The sequence below is a fragment of the Stigmatopora nigra genome, chromosome 3 (genome assembly GCF_051989575.1).
Source record: "Stigmatopora nigra isolate UIUO_SnigA chromosome 3, RoL_Snig_1.1, whole genome shotgun sequence".
Lineage (NCBI taxonomy): Eukaryota > Metazoa > Chordata > Actinopteri > Syngnathiformes > Syngnathidae > Stigmatopora > Stigmatopora nigra.
Genome location: NC_135510.1, coordinates 11,728,052 through 11,746,400, shown reverse-complemented (window position 1 = coordinate 11,746,400; position 18,349 = coordinate 11,728,052). Strand labels below are relative to the sequence as shown.

Below are 18,349 nucleotides of genomic sequence, written 5' to 3'. Positions count from 1 at the left end.
GGGACTAGCCAACCGTAAAAAAAATGTGTGAGAATTTAATGGATAACTTAACATCATACCAATAGTGATTTGAATGTTTATCTTATCTAAAATACTCACTTTGGGCTTTATGATGAAGGCGCAGGTCACTATTTTTCTATACTGCACAGCCACGCTTCAGCGCATCTTGATTTTTGTGTAAGCTTTGTTGCAGCTGTTTAGAAATTTGGAAGATGTTCCGGTGTGTTGCGGTTATTTGCAATTTGGTAGCATGAATCTGTTGTAAGCATATCTGATTTTGTTTTTGGCAATTTTGTTGAATTTGATTGGGGTAGAGGCGGTCATATTCAGAGCTCTGTGGACATATGTGTGGATATTAGACATATTTTATGCATAAATAATGTATGATAACAGCACAATGTAGAAAACAATTTGATTAATTGCACATTCAAAAGTCTGTAATGTGCTGTGAATGAACACAGTGATTTATGAGACAAGAACCATTTAAAGAAGCTCGTGAAGCTCATTCTAAACCCCTTCTGTCAATTGCAATAGAGCCTGCTGTAATCCATTGTCACTGGGTGGATTAATTTGCATAATTCTACTATTGTGCAGTCCCAGATCTTTTTCTCTTCTCCTCCTCCTTCGAAGGCAATATGAAAAAGTGGGCCTCTACCCTCAACTACTTGTTGCTTAGGCAACAGTAACGAAAAAGTGGGGAGAAGTGCAGCCAAGCAAGGAAGAAGGAAATAGTAGCTACTCACTAAAGTGGGAGTGATAAAATGACACGGGCCAGATGATGTGGATATGATTAGCTGGGAGCCCACTAAAGGGGCAAAGCACAAGCCAAAGAAAAGGAAAGCCAGAAAAATTGAAAAGCGGAAACCACTGTTCAATACAGAGCAATTTCATGTTATACTTAAAAAGTCATTTATCTGTGTCAACAGTCTATTAGTCATGTAGTCGAGTGTGACCGTGGCCACCGCCCTCTCGCCCCACTCCCACAGGCACTGTGTCTGCATACATGTCACTGTTTCCGTTTATTTTTTTAGACATGCTGTGTATGTGAGTATGATGAGGGTATATTGGTTATCCTGGAGGGAGGTGAATCTGGCTAAATTGCAATGATAAAATCAATATGTTGTTAAGGGGTGGGTTCTAACCATTCACAGTCAATGTTCACACAATCTTCCATGAAAGAGCGGAGATCCAGCTGCATACAATCAGCATTTCATTTCATTTCAATGATATTACATCGACTAACACTAGAAACATATTTCGATATTACATTTCAAATGTTAAAATTTACTTAGGGATTGTGTTACCAATGACCAGTACTATGTCCGCAACTATCACTTCATATCACATGCACTACAATACCAACTAAAACAATACAACTGTTTCTAATAATAGATATTGTAGTACCTAAGTGACTGATTCAAGTCGAAAATAAAATCTGTGCCATCAAGTGCTCACCTTTTTCTGTGGAGAATGTAGTCTAAAGACTGGAACTCAGTCATTGAGCTTTTGTCTGGCGGTCAAATGAAGTCACAGAAAGACTACCTGCTGCTTGATCAATATTAAACCAGGCCGATGCAGTCTAGCACAAGGGCAAATGCATTCAGTCACTTTCTAGCTGAAAATAAATCCACACAATCATAGCAATGGACTAAAATTCCATCTTTGAAATTGAGGTCATAGACACCCCCTCCCTTCAGTCAAAAACACTAATAGATCTGTTCATATTAACAATCTTGTTCCAGGTAGATGTGGTGAGGCTGTGGATTTGGTATACCCTGTTGCTATGTTCAAAAAGAAATGAAAACAGCTCACCTAGTTAATCTATTCCGCCTCGCTCCTATTTGTGTGTATTTCTGGTCTGTTTCCATGTTTCAGTTTTTTCCCAGTATTACATTTATACTTCCCTACCACTTGCTTTTCTTTAAAAAAAAAGTATTTTCAAACCCTCTCTTCCATTTTTCCTTCTAGTAGAAATGCCCATCACTGACCTTTTACTATTCCTGTCTCCCAGCATTCCACCTCGTCAGTCATTCGCACTATGTTAGCATTGGTCCCAGTTCACAAATGATGCTCAGACTCTTTCTCACTCCTTAAGCACCAGTGTCCATGATTTTGCCTTTGCTGCTATAGCGTTTGGTTTTACAGTACATTACAAATACTTTTGTTCAGCATAAATGATATGTTACAACAACAACAACACACACTCCTCATACTGGATTAGAAGTGTACAGATAATTTACAAGGTGAAAATATCATATTGAAGGATCTAAATATACTCAAGCGCATGTATGTGCTAGTTTCTCCCAGCCCCTCCCATTCCTTAACTCTAATTATATTGTTAGCCTGTCTCTTGTCTGCCTATCTGTCAGTTATGTGCATTGCAGCAAAAAGTCCGCTGTACAATGTCCACATAGTCAAGTCACTTTAAATTTCTGCAATTTTCCGACGATGAGACCCCCCACTCCCCAGTGGTATACTACGTGTAAAGACATTTTATATTTTTATTTTATCCCTCAATTGTGAAAAAAATACATGTATCACAACCCCACTGATGCAGTCTTTTTTTAAACCCTTATAGTCCTGCGTGTATTTTGTTTAGCCTCTCTATAACATGTAAAAAAAAAAAGGTTTGACAAGTCCCTGGTTGGGGGATATGAAAGAAAAGAGTTACCTCAAAGGGATTAAAGAAGGTGGAAGTGGAAACTCAGGACATTCACAACTGTTTGTTCTTACTCCAGATTTTTAAAGTAGGTTAAAGAACAAACTTACTAGACCATTTTTCTTTGTGTTTTTTTTTGGCCTCTTTGTCGACAATGCCATATTTTCTGGTTTAGTAGGGTTCAAAAGTATATCCTAGTAGGTCTTTAAAACCACATTTTATCATACGCAAAAGGTCATTCCTACGTAGAGCTTAATTGCAAGTGTTGCAGAAAAAAAACCAACCAAACACTGCTTAACAGTACCTATATCGTTTCATTCTAGGTGAAGACATTACTGACGAAGGACAGCAATTCATCTACCAGCTCACCTGTAAGCTCTTTGAAACACTTGTCCACTGAACAGAGTAATTTGTGAGGCATGAAAAAAAAGTGAGGGGGAAATGAGGAAAAGGGAGGAATTATGCATGATTTCCTCGTCGAGCACACTTCTCTCACTTGACACGGCTGCTTCAATTTTCAGGTGAACAACAGAGTGCAACCTCCATACCTCCTAACCCTAAGTGTTGCAGTTATCACCAATTTGAAAGATTATGTTGAGAAATACCCATTACAACCACCTCTACTAGAGTTGATGTGTCACAAACCCTTATGCTATTCAACTCAAACTCATGGACCATACAACAGTCCATCCTATCTTGAATATACATACATATACAATATTCATTCATTCCATTTCCGAGCCGCTTAACCCCAATTAGGGTCACAGGGGGTGCTGGAGCTTATCCCAGCTGACTTTGGACCAGAGGCAAGGGACACCCTGAATCGGTAGCAAGTCAATCGCAGGGCATAGGGAGAGAGGCAACCATTCACGCACACACTTATACCTAGGGGCAATTTAGAGTGTCCAATCAGTTGTTTTTGTAATGTAGGAGGAAACCGGAGTATCCAGAGAAAACCTACGTGGGCCCAGGGAGAACATGCAAACTCCATACAGGTGGACCGACTTGGACTTGAACCCAGAACCCCAGAGCTGTGAGGTCGACGTGCTAACCACTCACCCCGCCAGGCTGGCCCTATACATCAATATTATAAAGGTAATTCATTATTTATTAAACAGTAATTTTACAGTAAATCTCCCGAAAATGTTTGCTTATGTTCTTTAAAATTGTTCTTTATCTAGAACATTTCTGTGATCTATATTTTTTAAGGAAACACCACATATGAAATAGAAGAGCAGGATTATAGTGCATGAGTGATAGGTTTCTCTCCTGTTTATATCTTGAAGTTCTACACCTGTCAATGCGCTTCATATTAAATTAGGGTATATAGAGTAGTAGCGCTTGACAAAATGTCATGGCATATAATTTTCTGCTTCTGCTAATCCACTCCAAAATTAGTTTAGGTCAAGACATTTTTTCCGTCCAGTCCCCGTTTCATCAATAAGCAAGATAAGGTTATTGGTCAGATTGGTGCCAATTAAATCACTGAATAGAGATCACGTTGCAATCAATGAACTGTCTGTCATTGCTGATTTTTCTACCTAAAACATTTTCACACAAACAACTAAAAGTTTGCCCGGCAACAGGAAGATAATAGAAAAGATTAGTGCTTCATATATATATTCCATTTTGGGAGTGTGATGCAACAAATGACAACAGAAGTAAAGATTCGTTCTACGAATCACCTAAATTTAAGTTAACGCTCCTGTTAAAACATTTTCATGATTTGTTTCCTTATACATGAATTATGTTTGACACTAAGTGCTGACAAACAAAGACTGAGAACAATTTAGTGCGGAGTTGCTGAGTTATTACAGGAAACTCATTTTCACTCACTCAGCCATCAGGATTATTTGACGGCCCTAAAACGGGTAGCTACTACTCATGTCAATCAAAAACTGGGTTTCAGCAGAAACAAAAGCACACTTAATAACTGTGCACTGAGTCGGTATAAAAGAGAGGTTGTCCAACTCCACCTCCTAACATCAATAGACTCGGATTCCTCCCACTATTTCTTCTTCACCGAGCCTCCTAATCCTATGTGATTGATTGTTTGTAAAACAACCCATGCCCCTCATGAATCATTTTGAGGGAATGTCTGTTAAATTGTTTTTGATGTCTTATTACAATGGTGTGATAAAGGGCCAGGCATATTCAATTATTGGCAATTGAGTAAATCAGACTTGAAAATAACCCATTGCTCACATGGTGATGATTACCATCACTCGCTCTTCAGACTTCACCATCACAGTCAGGGTTTGTTTCAATCACAGGAAATGTTGTCCCTACTCATAACTGATTAGCACTTTAATAAGATAAATAGTGAGCGCGAGGACATTTACTAGGCTTATGTTTGCGTGTTGATTTATGCATGAGATTAGAATAATAGGTAGTAATATTGCTTGCTCATGAAAAATATTGATTGTTTAGGATATCTGTTTACATCTAAAAACCCCAACATTTTTAAGGCAAAGACAAGCCGTGGAATTAATCAATACTAATGAGACAACTTGTTTACTACTACAATACGATTGATGATGCACAGTGGAACAGTGGTTTATTCGCTTATAAGTTATGGGGGTCAGTCATGGGGTGTTCAAAAGTGTTCTCAATTTTCTATTATTGAGTTTAAAGATATTCTGATTTGTTTGGATGATTAAACAGGCTTCCTCCAATATTATAAAAACATGCAAAGAAGGTTAATGTAAGAATCAGTATTTTTTGGTGTCCAGTCCATTGGGTAACTTGCCTCTTGCTCAAAGTAAACTGTAATAGGCTCCTGCACACCCATAACCAAAAATATATACAAACATATATTACAATTTACAACAGTAGCTATGGTATTGAACATCTTTTTGATAGAATCAGAACAGAGCAGAACAAATTATGTGATGCACAACATTGCGTGGGATTTATTATAGTTCGAATAATTGCCTGGCGCCAATGATATGATTGCTATGATTGGAAGAGTGCAGATGCAGATACAAAACACTAAGGAGGAATTAACTTGTATGTGAGTTTTTCCGTCATTGTTGCTAGACAGATAAGTTGTGTCTGGAGAAACTTATCGGCTGAGCACCGATTAAGGGTGTCCCCCGCCTACGGCCCTGAGGCAGCTGGGATAGGCTCCAGCACCCACTGCAACCCCAATGTGGACAAAGCGGTTCAGAAAATTATTTATATATATATATATGTCATTGCAATGGTCTTGAGAAAGAATACAGCTGGTCATGCGTATGAGTTTGGTGACCCGTTAGGGTCACCTGAGCATTGGGAAACAAGAGATAAGGGTGCAGAGGTCGAGCGGAGGGAAAGCGGACACAGAGCAGCCTCCTACTCCTCTGGTTTTTTAGATCCCAAAGGAACACAACTTTAAAGGGAAAGTTAAGGAGCTCATAACATATTTATATTGCCCACTGTTGCTTAGAAGATTTTGAATGGCAGCCTTTTTTGAAGATCCATTAGTACTTTGTTTTCTTGCTTTGTGTTTTGTACTTTGTCCTTCTTTGAAACAGAATAATTTAATGCCTAATGAGAAAATAGGACACAAGTTCACACATCTGATTTATCTGCGTCACCATTTGTTCTTTGATTTGAGCTAACATATTTACAGTTTTCAACAATGTGGCTACAGCCTGTGTTGATGTGAAAGAAAGACCTACACTAAGGACACTGTGGCATGGTGAGAATTGCGCACAATTGCACATAATTGTTTCCACTACATTTTTTTTAAAGACAACTCCATAGATATCTGCAGGTAAATTCATTTAAAATGTAATAAGTTTATATTCATAATGGCACAACCTTGCAACATTGCAGTTGACATGAATTTCTGAGCATAATCTTTACTCTCTCTACAAATGAAATTTCAGACTCTTTAAAGGGAATGGATTATGTATTATCAATGGTTTTGCAAACATTCCTTTTCCAGATACTATAACCACAAAACCATTAATGTCTGGCCCTTTTTTTCTAGATTATACTCTTCGTATTAAATATATACCTACTTGTCTAGGCTTCCGCATGAATATGTATACTTCACTATACTAAAATCTCGCTAACGAAATTCCAGTCTTACATTATACGGAAGATGAATGAACGTTTGGAGATAAATCAGCGCAGTAAGTCCTAAGAAAATGACATATCCATTTTGTTTAAGGTAAATTTAAATGAAATGTAATAAATGATGAGCTCCATAATATTTTTATTTACACTTTTTTGAATGTTTGAATATTGCTTAAAGCAAGGTTCACAGACTGCTCTTCAAGGGCATCTATTCAGTCTGTTTTCCAGGTTTCTCTCAATCAATGGATCAACTCCTCAGCAATCTCTCCAGAAGCCTCTCCTGGTTATTTTATTCAGGTGTGTTGGATTACGGAGATATGGAAAACAGACTGGATAGGTCCCATTGAAGCCTGGAATTGGTCATCCATGGCTTTAGGGTTGACGGATCAGAAAATAGACACGCTATGTTACGGATCGTGGGGTGGGGCCCAAATTAGGTTTGAACCCTGAAGCAGACGGTACGTATTGAACAAGGAGGCCGGTTACGGTCATTTATTCAACTCCACAAAAACAGTCCACGACAAAAAGGTCCAAGGGGCTCTAACAAGTACCCACAAGAGAGGGTACAATTATAACAGACGAAACCCATTCACTTAAAACCTAAAACTGGTAAAAAAACGGAACAAAACAGTATAGGCAGGAGATAACAAATTGGCAACTAGCAAGGCACAATCTCAGTACCTGTATCTTGGCTTGCCTGTGCTGACGAGATGGAATCCAGGTGGCTCTGCCCACCGTCACACACCTGGAATCTGTAATAGAACACACAAGTGTAAGATAAGTGTACATAAAAGTAAGCAATGCTCTTTCATTCGGTTCATCCTTCAGACAAAGAAGTAGATGTCCTATTAATTTTAATTGGGAGGGTTGGCAGTGAATAATAGAGGATAGTAAATCACGTGCCGATAATTTAGCCATTTTTCCAGTTCTACCAAGTATGCCCTTTCAAAATATAGTTTCATACAAAAGATAAGTATTGACTAAAGACATGACTTGCAGTTTTATTTTCTGCGGCAAACAATAACTGCTAGTAGTACAATTTGCAGACACAATGCACTATAAGACAGATATTTTAAGACCGTAGTAAATATGGATAAGGCCAAATATGAATACGGCAATGTGTGACAGTGTTATCTCCTATGGTTCAGCACAAATGACTAATAGTAGATTAATATTGTTTCTGTCCAATGAAAACATTGCACGTGTGGCAGCAAACCATAAAATTTGGACACAACCATTATTATATATCTATCTCAATGCTTTGTTTATAGTGACAAAATATCTTGACCTGATAATGGAATATCTGTTTAGTATGCTGTGTGGAACAGTTGCAGTATGTTACAGTGATATACTGACTTGGAGTGCTGCCGACGAATTCCAAACCGACAATGGCTCTCTGATAAGATTGCCCTCAATTTAAGGAGACCAAACATAAATTCGCACATAGAATTGGGGAAGTTCTTTTGATTCATTCTATATGAGGCAAATGACCCTTTGTCCTTCATCGCAAGTACTGGCCAATAAATAAGTCGTACATTTTCCCTTGGGACTGGGAAGTCCCACACAAGTGTTTCAACCAAAAGGCTACATCTCCGAGGTTGTGTTTTGAATCCGTAAATACAAATGATTTGTTGCCTTTTGATTTCTTTCGACAAAAACAATATGTTTTTCAACACATAAGATGATTAAACATTCCATTTTCCTACTCTCTACATTCAAGCTGTTTTTCTAACAATACATATTAAATTTTTAGCAGGACAAGCTGTGATAATGAATTATATGCTTGGGGAAATAGCTTAATTATAATTAGAATAATTGCTTTAATATTAAGAAAGCATGCTTTCCCTTGTATCAATCAGTTGTTTTAATTGTTCTGTAATTGGAAATGTCTCTATAGTTGTGTTGTGCTTCTTTAATAGCAATTCTACCATTAGCAAGAAAGAAAAATATTGGGTTATAGTCCTCTCTGCAATACTGTGGCAGACAAGCTCCTGGTGAAAAAATCAATATAAAGCTTGGAGATTTTCTATCATTTCAATTTGGGTCACGGGTTGTTTTGCAGTCCACAGAAAGTCACAAGGACATAAAATGTTAACGTTTGAAATGGAGGTAAAAATAAATAAATAAAGATCAAGCAGTGACTTGGTTTAAAGTCGTTTGATCTAACGCTTCCACTGATTTGAATAATCACACTAGAATGTGTGTGCAAAGAAATTTATGCAGCATGCCTTATGCAACAAAACACAAGTGTATAGACATGCATTCAGATCTGACAATGGTGTGAAAAACTGTGTGGTTTAAGTGTTGAGTCACGAGATCAAGAAGCAAAAATAATATTACAAACAGTTTAGCGACAGAGAAGAAACAAGAGAAAGGGGAGCTGTCAGTCGTACTTTGGCTTGTTTGGGTTTAGATAGGCACCATCGAAACTTTATCCTCATCTGCTGTCAGTAAATGATCTGCAACCTTTTTAACTCAGAGGAACTGAAGGTCAAACTTAAATAGTGGGCTCGGTTTATTAATACACATAAAATATTGATAGTTTTAAAATACATGCAACAGCTGAGTCGTTTCCATGGAAAGATAACTTCATTATTATTTAAATGAAGGCCAACCCCTTTCTTTTATGAATCAGTTGAGGAAAGATAATTTGCTCATTGACTTGGAATTGTGTCAAAAATGTGGTTTGCTATCATTTTAGTCACTTGCTGTGGAATTTCTTAACACATTTCTGAAGAAGATTTAGCAAATCGGAAACAAAGTGATGAAGATCTAATGTTTTGAAACAAAAGAATCTGGCACAGCTGGTCAAAACGACAACAAAGATGCATTGGGTATAGTGAAAAGAAGAGGTTAGCCAATTAAAATAACAGGCAAGTAAAACAAAATTATGGTCTCAAAGAAAATGTTACAGTGGAGAACTGGTCAGAATGAGTTGTTTGCTCAGCACCAAATGGCACAGAAAAGCGCTTTTCTATTCAAGAATGCCATGAGGTTGGCATCAAATGGGAAATGGATCCTGTTTCATGACAATGGCTCCAAACCTGTTGCAAGCCATTTACTAGGAAGCATTCCTGCACCAGATGGTGTTAAACCCACAAAGCATTGATCTCAACAGCCTGAAAGACAGATGGATATCGAGAAGAACTGTTGCATGTGGTAGAAGATTGAACACACTTCAGATTGGACAATATTCAGGCATAGTTTCTGTTTTCCAAGGAGAATGCTAGGCATGCTAAATATTCATTTGAGCATTGGTGATTGATAAATATTCTATCATCTACTCCAATTCATATGGCTTCTTTTACTTCTTTCCAGCAGGCTAAGCATGTGTATTGTACAATGCTCTCCCCTCTTTTCAGTGTACTCACAAGCCTTGGGAGGACAACATAATTTCTACTTGGTCTTGATCAGCTAGTTTCAATGAACTCTGCTCAACTTGTTGAAAAAAAATAGTCAAGCAAATTCTGGGTTCAGCAATATGTGATGCTGATGAGAGTGGTAGAACAAAGTTGAATGAAATGTCTACACTACCCAAAGAGGCACAACTCTTTGACTAGACTTAAAGTTGACTCCTGGTCCTGCTGACTCCACAGTTCAAGCATTGTAGTGTAGAGACTTAAATTGACAAGGTATCCCTTCAGCAGAATAATATGGTAACTGAAATATTGTACCAGAAGATCTTGGTCAAATACAAATTAGAGGTCTTAGAATCAATGGCAACCACCAACCAAGGTGGGTGAGAACAACTAACCGGGCTGACATATTGATACTGTCATAAATATCAGAAAACAGTTGTGACAGATGCATCCTGAGTGATATTAATATCTGGAAAATGTAAATAACACACCTGTGCCTGCTTGTGTACAATAAAAGACAACAGCCGTACCATTAAAAGAATGGCCCATTGAAGTAGGGAAACTTCTATCTTGCTAGTTGCCTTTGATAGATACCAAAAGAAACTGCAATCTGAGCTGTGATTAATCTCATAATCATCTTATTTAGTATCATAACTCTAAAACACATGACAAAGATTTTTTTTCTTCGTTTTCAACAATAAAAAAAAATCTATTTTCCTGGAAAGGAGCAGGAACCTTATAAAAACCTTTCTCCCACATTCCATGCATTGCTGAAATATTAAATACACAGTGATTCTGATCCTTGGGAGAAAACTGGTGTGAACTATTGCCCACAAATTTAATTGGTATTTCTACCCAGCCAAACCACCATAGTGGACAAAACACCACCAGAGAAAAAGGCTTCAAACAGTGGGACCTTGTTACAAAGCAGAAGATATAGATCAAGCCTCAAAAGGCGCTACAAACACGTACATTATTGCCGACTGGCCAAACTGACCAAGATGTGATGTGATGCCTTGGTTAACATTGCCAGATAAATTGAGAGGTTACATCTGAAGGAAGTTCAAATGGTACATGTAGAGATGCCTTGGGCCAACCAGGTGTTTATTTTGTCAAATTTGCAATACCTTTGTTATCTTCTTCAAAGGAGTGGTTTGAAAAGACCGGACAAGAGCAACAAATAATTGCCTCATTTCATCCAGTTTTGTAGTGGACTTTTTGTGTCAAGTTCTATATCAAATTCATGAATACATTTTTACACTCTTTAACAACAGTTTAAGACAAAGTTTCAGAGTCAATTATAGCAGTGTTAATGGAAAAGGTAAATGACACCCTGGAATTGTACCCAGAAAAAAATATTTTTTAATTCTATTTTTATTCATTTCTTATCTGTACTGTTTAGCCTCATGGGGTTGCAGGCTGGTGGGCGTACACTCTGAACTTGTTGCTAACAAATGGCACGGCACGAGACAAACACCCTTTGATCCTCACATTCTATTAACATCCAATGCATGTTTTTAGGGTGTGGGAGGAAAATACACAGAGAAAAACCCCATTCAGTAAACAGATTCTACTCCCATTATAGTCTAAATGTAAAAAAACAACAACCACAACAAATGTGGTCTTTATAGTATTAGTCTGCTTGCTGGCTACTGTTGAGGTGCCCTTAAGCAAACCGTCTTCCTTAAAACCTGGTAAGGGGGCAGCACTCTTTGTGCACAGCATTCACCCTGAATTATTTCTTATATGTATTTGATCTTGTTCTGTGTGATGTAAGTCTGTATGCAAGTTGAATTCCCTCATGACAAAAGTTTCAGTGATTTTTCACCCATATTTACCTAAATATATATAATATGGATATAAAAATGCGTCAAGCAAGAAAAATTATGAGCATATTTTCTCACATATACACCGTATTTGTAAATGATGACTGAATCAAGGGTACGGCTTATATGCAACAATTTAGACTTGACATGCACTGCTACTACTATATATCAAAAAATGTCCCTCTAACCCTCATTGGGTGGTGTCTGTCTGTGTCGAGCTCGGATTTTCTACTCGGCTCCTCAAGTATGTATGTTTGGGCCACATTGGAGGTGGGTTGTTTGGATGCATTGGACATGGGGGTGTTGTCGGAAAAGGTCGATAAATATCTCCCTAAAATGAGTTTTTGGAACACGGGATATCTGTATATATTATCATGCCTCACTGCTTGTTGAAGAGAAATAGCCAAAGATAACACCAGACTGAGTTTTATCACCTATTTGTTGTTATTTTTAGCTATAGCCTTTGTATCATTTAGGCCTAAAAACACTAAAGTATCCATCATGCACATAGCAAACGAAATCTATTTCATATGAAGTGCTGCCTGATGGTGTTGCCTAGATCATATCTATAAAATGCAGCAGGTATACTCTGTATGCCCCATTCTGACAATGGCAAAGTCATCCAAGGTCTGACAGATGGAATGGTATTGGCGGAGAGGGAAAGGAAAATAAAGAACAAGGTCAGTATTTGACATTAGTTTTAAAGCTTTTAAAGATTAATGGGAAGAAGTGTATATTTAATATAAAATTCAAACATTTATTCTCATTTGCACAAGTACCTGTCTTTGATAATGTAATTTTACCTGACCTAAACTGTCTTCATATATCTCAACCATGCAGCCAGGAGTTTATTAACTCCATGGAATGAAATGGATGTACTTTTGTGCGTGTTCAGATATTTGATTCCATCAGCTAGTAATTTTAAGACACACACAGGACCATCTTAATATTTATTGTCTTTTTAAATGCCACAATGTCCATTGTTTCATATTTTTAATTCATGGACTTGTTTTTTTTTTACTAGTTTTGTTTAATCGGTAGGACGTGAAGTACCTCAGAGAGAGAGAGAGAGAGGCCAACTACTAGCAGTAGGCGGGGGACACCCTGAATTGCTTGTCACCCAATTATAGGGCACTAGTAGACCGACAACCAATCACACTCGTACTTAAGGGCAATTTAAAGTGTGTCATCATTATATTTAACAAAAATTAACATTTATTGCAAGTGAATGTGAAAAGTGAATCTTTGCTGGATAAGAGCAGCAAAGCCATGCTACGCCGTTGCCCGTCTCGACAAGACAAGGCCCAAATGATACAAAAAACAAACACATTGAAAGATGAGTGGGGTACATGGAGAATCAATGGCTGCCAGTAGCAATTGTGTATACCCGGAGAAGCGGAGCTGGAAGCAGAGTTCTTTGTGACGCCAACTTGGACCATGTTTAGTCCGCCCATAAAATCTTACCGCTCAGGAGATGAAAATGAGTTTCTTGCTGTAACTCCACAATTCATTACATTCGTCTTTCCCTGTTCATGTTCTAAGCGCATATCTTCAAAGACGTTACGCATATTTAGAGAGAAATTGTCAAGGTGACTGCACAGTCCCTTTGAGCATCATGCATAATCAAGATAGTCTCTGTGTCACACTACTATTGGTGATAACAAAACAGCATGGGTAAGAGACAGGACTTATTCCAGAAAATGCAAGGAGGGTCTTAATTGAACAGGTAGCAGACAAGTGTATGATTTGAATTTTATATTCATGAGTGGAAAATATTGGAATAAAACAGAATGCATACAAAACGTTCGTTATTAATTATATTATATAAGAATATTCAACAAAAATATTACATTGTTCTTACCTGAGTTGTGAGATTTAGAGACTCCCTTCCACTATTTTGTATTTGTTCTTGTAAAAACAAACAGCTGTTTTTCTATCCCCATTTTCTGCAATGTGACGCCATCTTCACATTGGTAGCTATCTGGCTGGTACTGTGAGTTAACTTCTCCCCTGGGTCTACTAGAAGAGGTTGGCCTGGGAGAGTAGCATGGATTTCTGGACGGAGGAACTATAGATATCATACTGTATATTAAACCAGATCTGTTGTACGTTATGAGCCAATGGGGATGAGCGTTGATGGCCGCCATTCAATTACACTGCCTGTAGACATCTAGCCTTATATCACATATACTATAAAGCTAGAGGCGATGAAATTAAATGGCTAAGACTAATCTATGAAAGACATCATAGTATATATACATGTATCTTTACAGGGGCGAACCTTACACTTACAGCAATTGCCTGGTTGACCAGGGAAACAATTTTAAACTTAAGAACACAAATAGACACATTATTCTAAGGAGCTTTAAACAGATGAAAACACAACAATCCATTCCCTAATTATAAAAATCTGGGAAAACAGTTTCCTTGACTACTGCTACTCTCAACATTTTTTTTTAATGCAATGTATAAAGGAGTGATGAACTATTTGGTTTATTGTGGTATCCAGCAGTAAAGCAGTGCAGCAGAGTTGGGCATGGTCGGCTACTGTTTACCAATTGCACTTGTGTTTGTATCTCGTATTTCAATGCAGGTGTTGTTGTTGAGGTATGACATGCATGCATTTGCAACAGTGTGCGTGTGTGTGTGTTTTGGATGTGATGACTGAAGGGAAAACGTGAGGAGAGGGAGAAGATGAACATGCTTTATGGTTATTGTAAAATTCTCCACGGTCCGTCTGCTTTGGAACAGCCAAGGGCAGAATGTTTATAGCAGCAAAACATTATAAAGTATCTCCTCTCTTTTTCCTCAAGTTCCTACATTTGGATCGCCATGTCCTACCACTCCCGCAGCAGCAACAGCAAATTTGAGGTGTTTCTCTTCATGAATACTAACCCAGCTTCTGTTTCACTATCATTAACGTATCTGCATTGCCAGTCTTGTCTCGTCTGCTGCTAAAGTCAGGACACTGAGGTGTGCTTCCATGCAATGAATATCAACCGGTCCCCATCTCTGATGCAATTCAATGCCAATGCAGACAGAAATCTGATTATTTTTTTAAGCTGCGAGTGTATACTTTTGAATAGATCATCGTTAGAGAACAGAACATTCTGTCCATTTGAGCAATTTGCTTGACAATGACTGCAAATGTTCAGCAAATACACTGATAAGATTTTTGTTGTACTGAAGATAGAAATATGATTGCTTTACTTCCATTTAATGCTATTCACGTGCTGAGAGTCACTCTCATTACAATTTTGAAATGAGTTACGGAGAGTTTAGAAAATATTGTCTGCTTGATGCCGACAAAAAGCAAAGTTTCAAAGTAGGTTTGATGGGGGTTGAGCATGAGTGAGCAGCACAGGCATTCATTGATTTTCTGAACCACTTATCCTCACAAGGGTTGGGGGGCGGGGTGCTGGAGCATATCCCAGCTAACTACGGGAACCAGGCAGGAGATAGCCCCAATTGGTGGCCAGCCAATCGCAGGCAAAATAGACACGCACAACTATTCATACCCACACTCATACCTAAGGGCAATTTAGTGTTCAGCCTGCCTACCCCGTATGTTTTTGGAATGTGGGAGGAAATCGGAGTACTTGGAGAAAACCCATGCAAGCCTGGGGAGAACATGCAAAATCCACACAGTGAGGATTTGTCTGGGATCAAACCCTGGTCTGCCGTGAGCAGTACAGTTGCTAATAATTTCTTTTCTTCAGCATTTGGCAAGGGTTCCTTTCCATCACTTGTTATTTTTGACCAAATAACACATTTACAGTTGTACGATTTATACAGTAACAAACCAAAAATGTTTTATTATTTAAATGAAATCTCGCATTACAGAAATACTGTCTATTTTAGAGTACCGGATCCCGATTTTTCACATTCCAAGTTCGTTGCAAATTGTATTCATATTCACAATGATTTTATTGAGTGAGAAATGCTAATACAGTAACTTTAGACCAAGACTAAAACCTAATTTATTGGGTGTGCAGTGCATCATGTAGTATTCCCAAGTCATTGTGCACCGAAGTACTCAATCTGAATCTTAATGTATTTTACACTTGGACTCTGAAAGCTGCTGTCAAGGGATATAAGATTTATTTTCCTGTAATTGTCTAATTTTACCTTTCCTAAAGGCTCATAGGGATCCGCAGCCCACCCGACAGCCGGCCTAACCTTGCCTAGGAAGGAAGAGTCCAAGGGTATAATACTGTCAGCTTCACACAGTCCTCGTTGGTGATTTATCATCCTCAGCCTCCCTCCCTCCATCGACTACCCCTACCTTCTGCTTGAACAAACACTTAGTGAGTTGTTATGGTGCCGTTCATTGAATGTAAACTCAGGTGAGTGCTCTTGTCGCAGCACAAAGGAGGAAACAGTTGACAGAGAAAATTTGGAGGTGTGTAAGACGAACAGAGACTTGTGTTGAATGACTGCGAGATATCCTGGGCAGGTTGTTTGTCAGGATCAATAGTGTTGTCTGGGCAAGCAAACACAGGAAGTGTCTTTGCGTGGTTGAAGTGGATTTGGGTCATTGACTGATTTTATGAGTTTGATATATTAGATGGGGTGAAAGTGTTTGCAGTGCCATCTCCAAGTCTTTTAGAAAATTGCCAATCTTATATTTCAATGTATGCCATTGTTCAACAAGATCTTATTATGTTCATTTAATTACCTGTTTTATTAAGATTATTTGACTAGACAAATGGAAGAGGGTTAATACATGAATAGGAAATTGGTACAACATGAACTCTGTCGATTAAAGTGTCGGACACATGTTCACTCAATGTCTGGAAGATGTGATGATGTCCTAGAGTCATGGAGGTGCAAAATACTATTTGACGTGGCAGCTTTTGAGTCAAGCAAGCCTTGTATGCAATAATTCATGTTGAAATTGCAGAAATTGTTATTGTGCTGGCTAAAATCAAAAGTGGGTGTAAGTAATTATGATGTGAAGAATCTAGTTCTTGACTTCAGATTTTATAAACAGTCTGCTGTCATGTGAGCTGGTGTGAAAAGGTCTTTAACGAATCTTCAATTGCTCTGACATTTAATCTAACCTTTGGTTGAAGAAATGTTCAAAACAACATTTTATATAAATATTTTCTTGTTGAAATTTCACAAATAATACTTTTAGGAATGCCTATATACTTAGCTGCAGTACATCCCACAGCAAACAAGACAACCATCACTGACACGATGAGCTTGGGTCTAATTGTAAACAATATATGATTTCTTTCAACACCATAAAGGTCAGGTTTAGAAAATAAACCTGAGCATCACAACCTTTTCAAATATTTCCATTCTTGTTTTCCTCATTCCTTTTTTATGCTTTAATTTAAAGATTAAATAAGTGGTTCTCGTATATTGGCCCAACGGTTGAGTGGTTAGCACGTCAGCCATACAGGTTTTGGTTCCTGGGTTCAATCCCGGGTTGGTCCTCCTGTTTGAAGTTTACATGTTCTCCTGAGCTTTTGTGGGTTTTCTCCAGGTACTCTGGTTTCTTACCACATCTCAAAAATATGCATGGTAGTCTGATTGAACACTCTAAAGTGTCCCTACATATGAGTGTGAGCATGAATAGTTGTGTGTCTTCTGGTGCCCTGTGAATGGCTGCCTATCAATTATGAAAAATTAAATATGGGTCACATTGTACATATATGTATGTATACATGGTAGTTCTTCAACCTTACTAATCTGATCGTATCACTAATTCCAATCCTGATGATATTACAGTGACTTATTATTGACCTTGTGGTGCATTTTTAAAGCATAATAGAATTTTCACCATCATTGATAAAATGAAGCACCCCCCGATGTCAACTTGCTCCAATCTGTGCTCGAACTCAGTAGCCTGACTGATGTGCACATTGTGTCCCATCAGCCGTTTAGCTGTGGCTTCCACATTTACTGCAGCTACCTTTTCAACTTGTCTGATAGATCCAATGCTACAACTTGTCTGCTAAAGAAATGGTTAATTGTAGATTAGGCTGCACTGGAATTCAGTTTGTAGTTCTTATGGAGAAAATCCATTTATGATACCAGCACTTGTTACGAGCTGGGCTGTGGAATGGCTTGTGCTCCTATCATGAAGGTTCCCCCTAACCAACACCTCAGACTGTTATACTTAAATACAACAACCCTTAATCATTAATGCAGAGGGAAAAAAAAGAATGCCACCCATAGAAACATAACAGCAAGGTAACTAAGTCCCATGTTGTTTTCTTCTCGGCATTTCACTCTCTTGTAATGTCTTTTTTTCTCTGTCCACATCATTGTACCTCATCATAGCTCATTATACATCATCTTTTATCTGTAAAATCACAGATGTACATCGTTGAACCTAAAGAAAATTGTGCTTTGGGGGCTCAAGCACGAGGAAAATGCTTTCAGTTTTTTTGGTCATACATTAAAAACAAAAATCTTTTCAACATTTA

General features: G+C 38.1%; 1 long non-coding RNA gene across 2 annotated transcripts in view; it reads left to right on the top strand.

Annotated features, from left to right (window-relative positions):
• LOC144194420 (uncharacterized) overlaps nt 1–18,349 on the top strand; it is a 32,814-nt gene that overhangs the window by 3,057 nt on the left and 11,408 nt on the right. For both annotated transcript variants that reach the window (XR_013325886.1, XR_013325885.1), the window contains exons 2-3: nt 2,983–3,030; nt 3,590–3,754. This is a non-coding gene — a long non-coding RNA (uncharacterized LOC144194420). The remainder of the gene's footprint in view (nt 1–2,982; nt 3,031–3,589; nt 3,755–18,349) is intronic.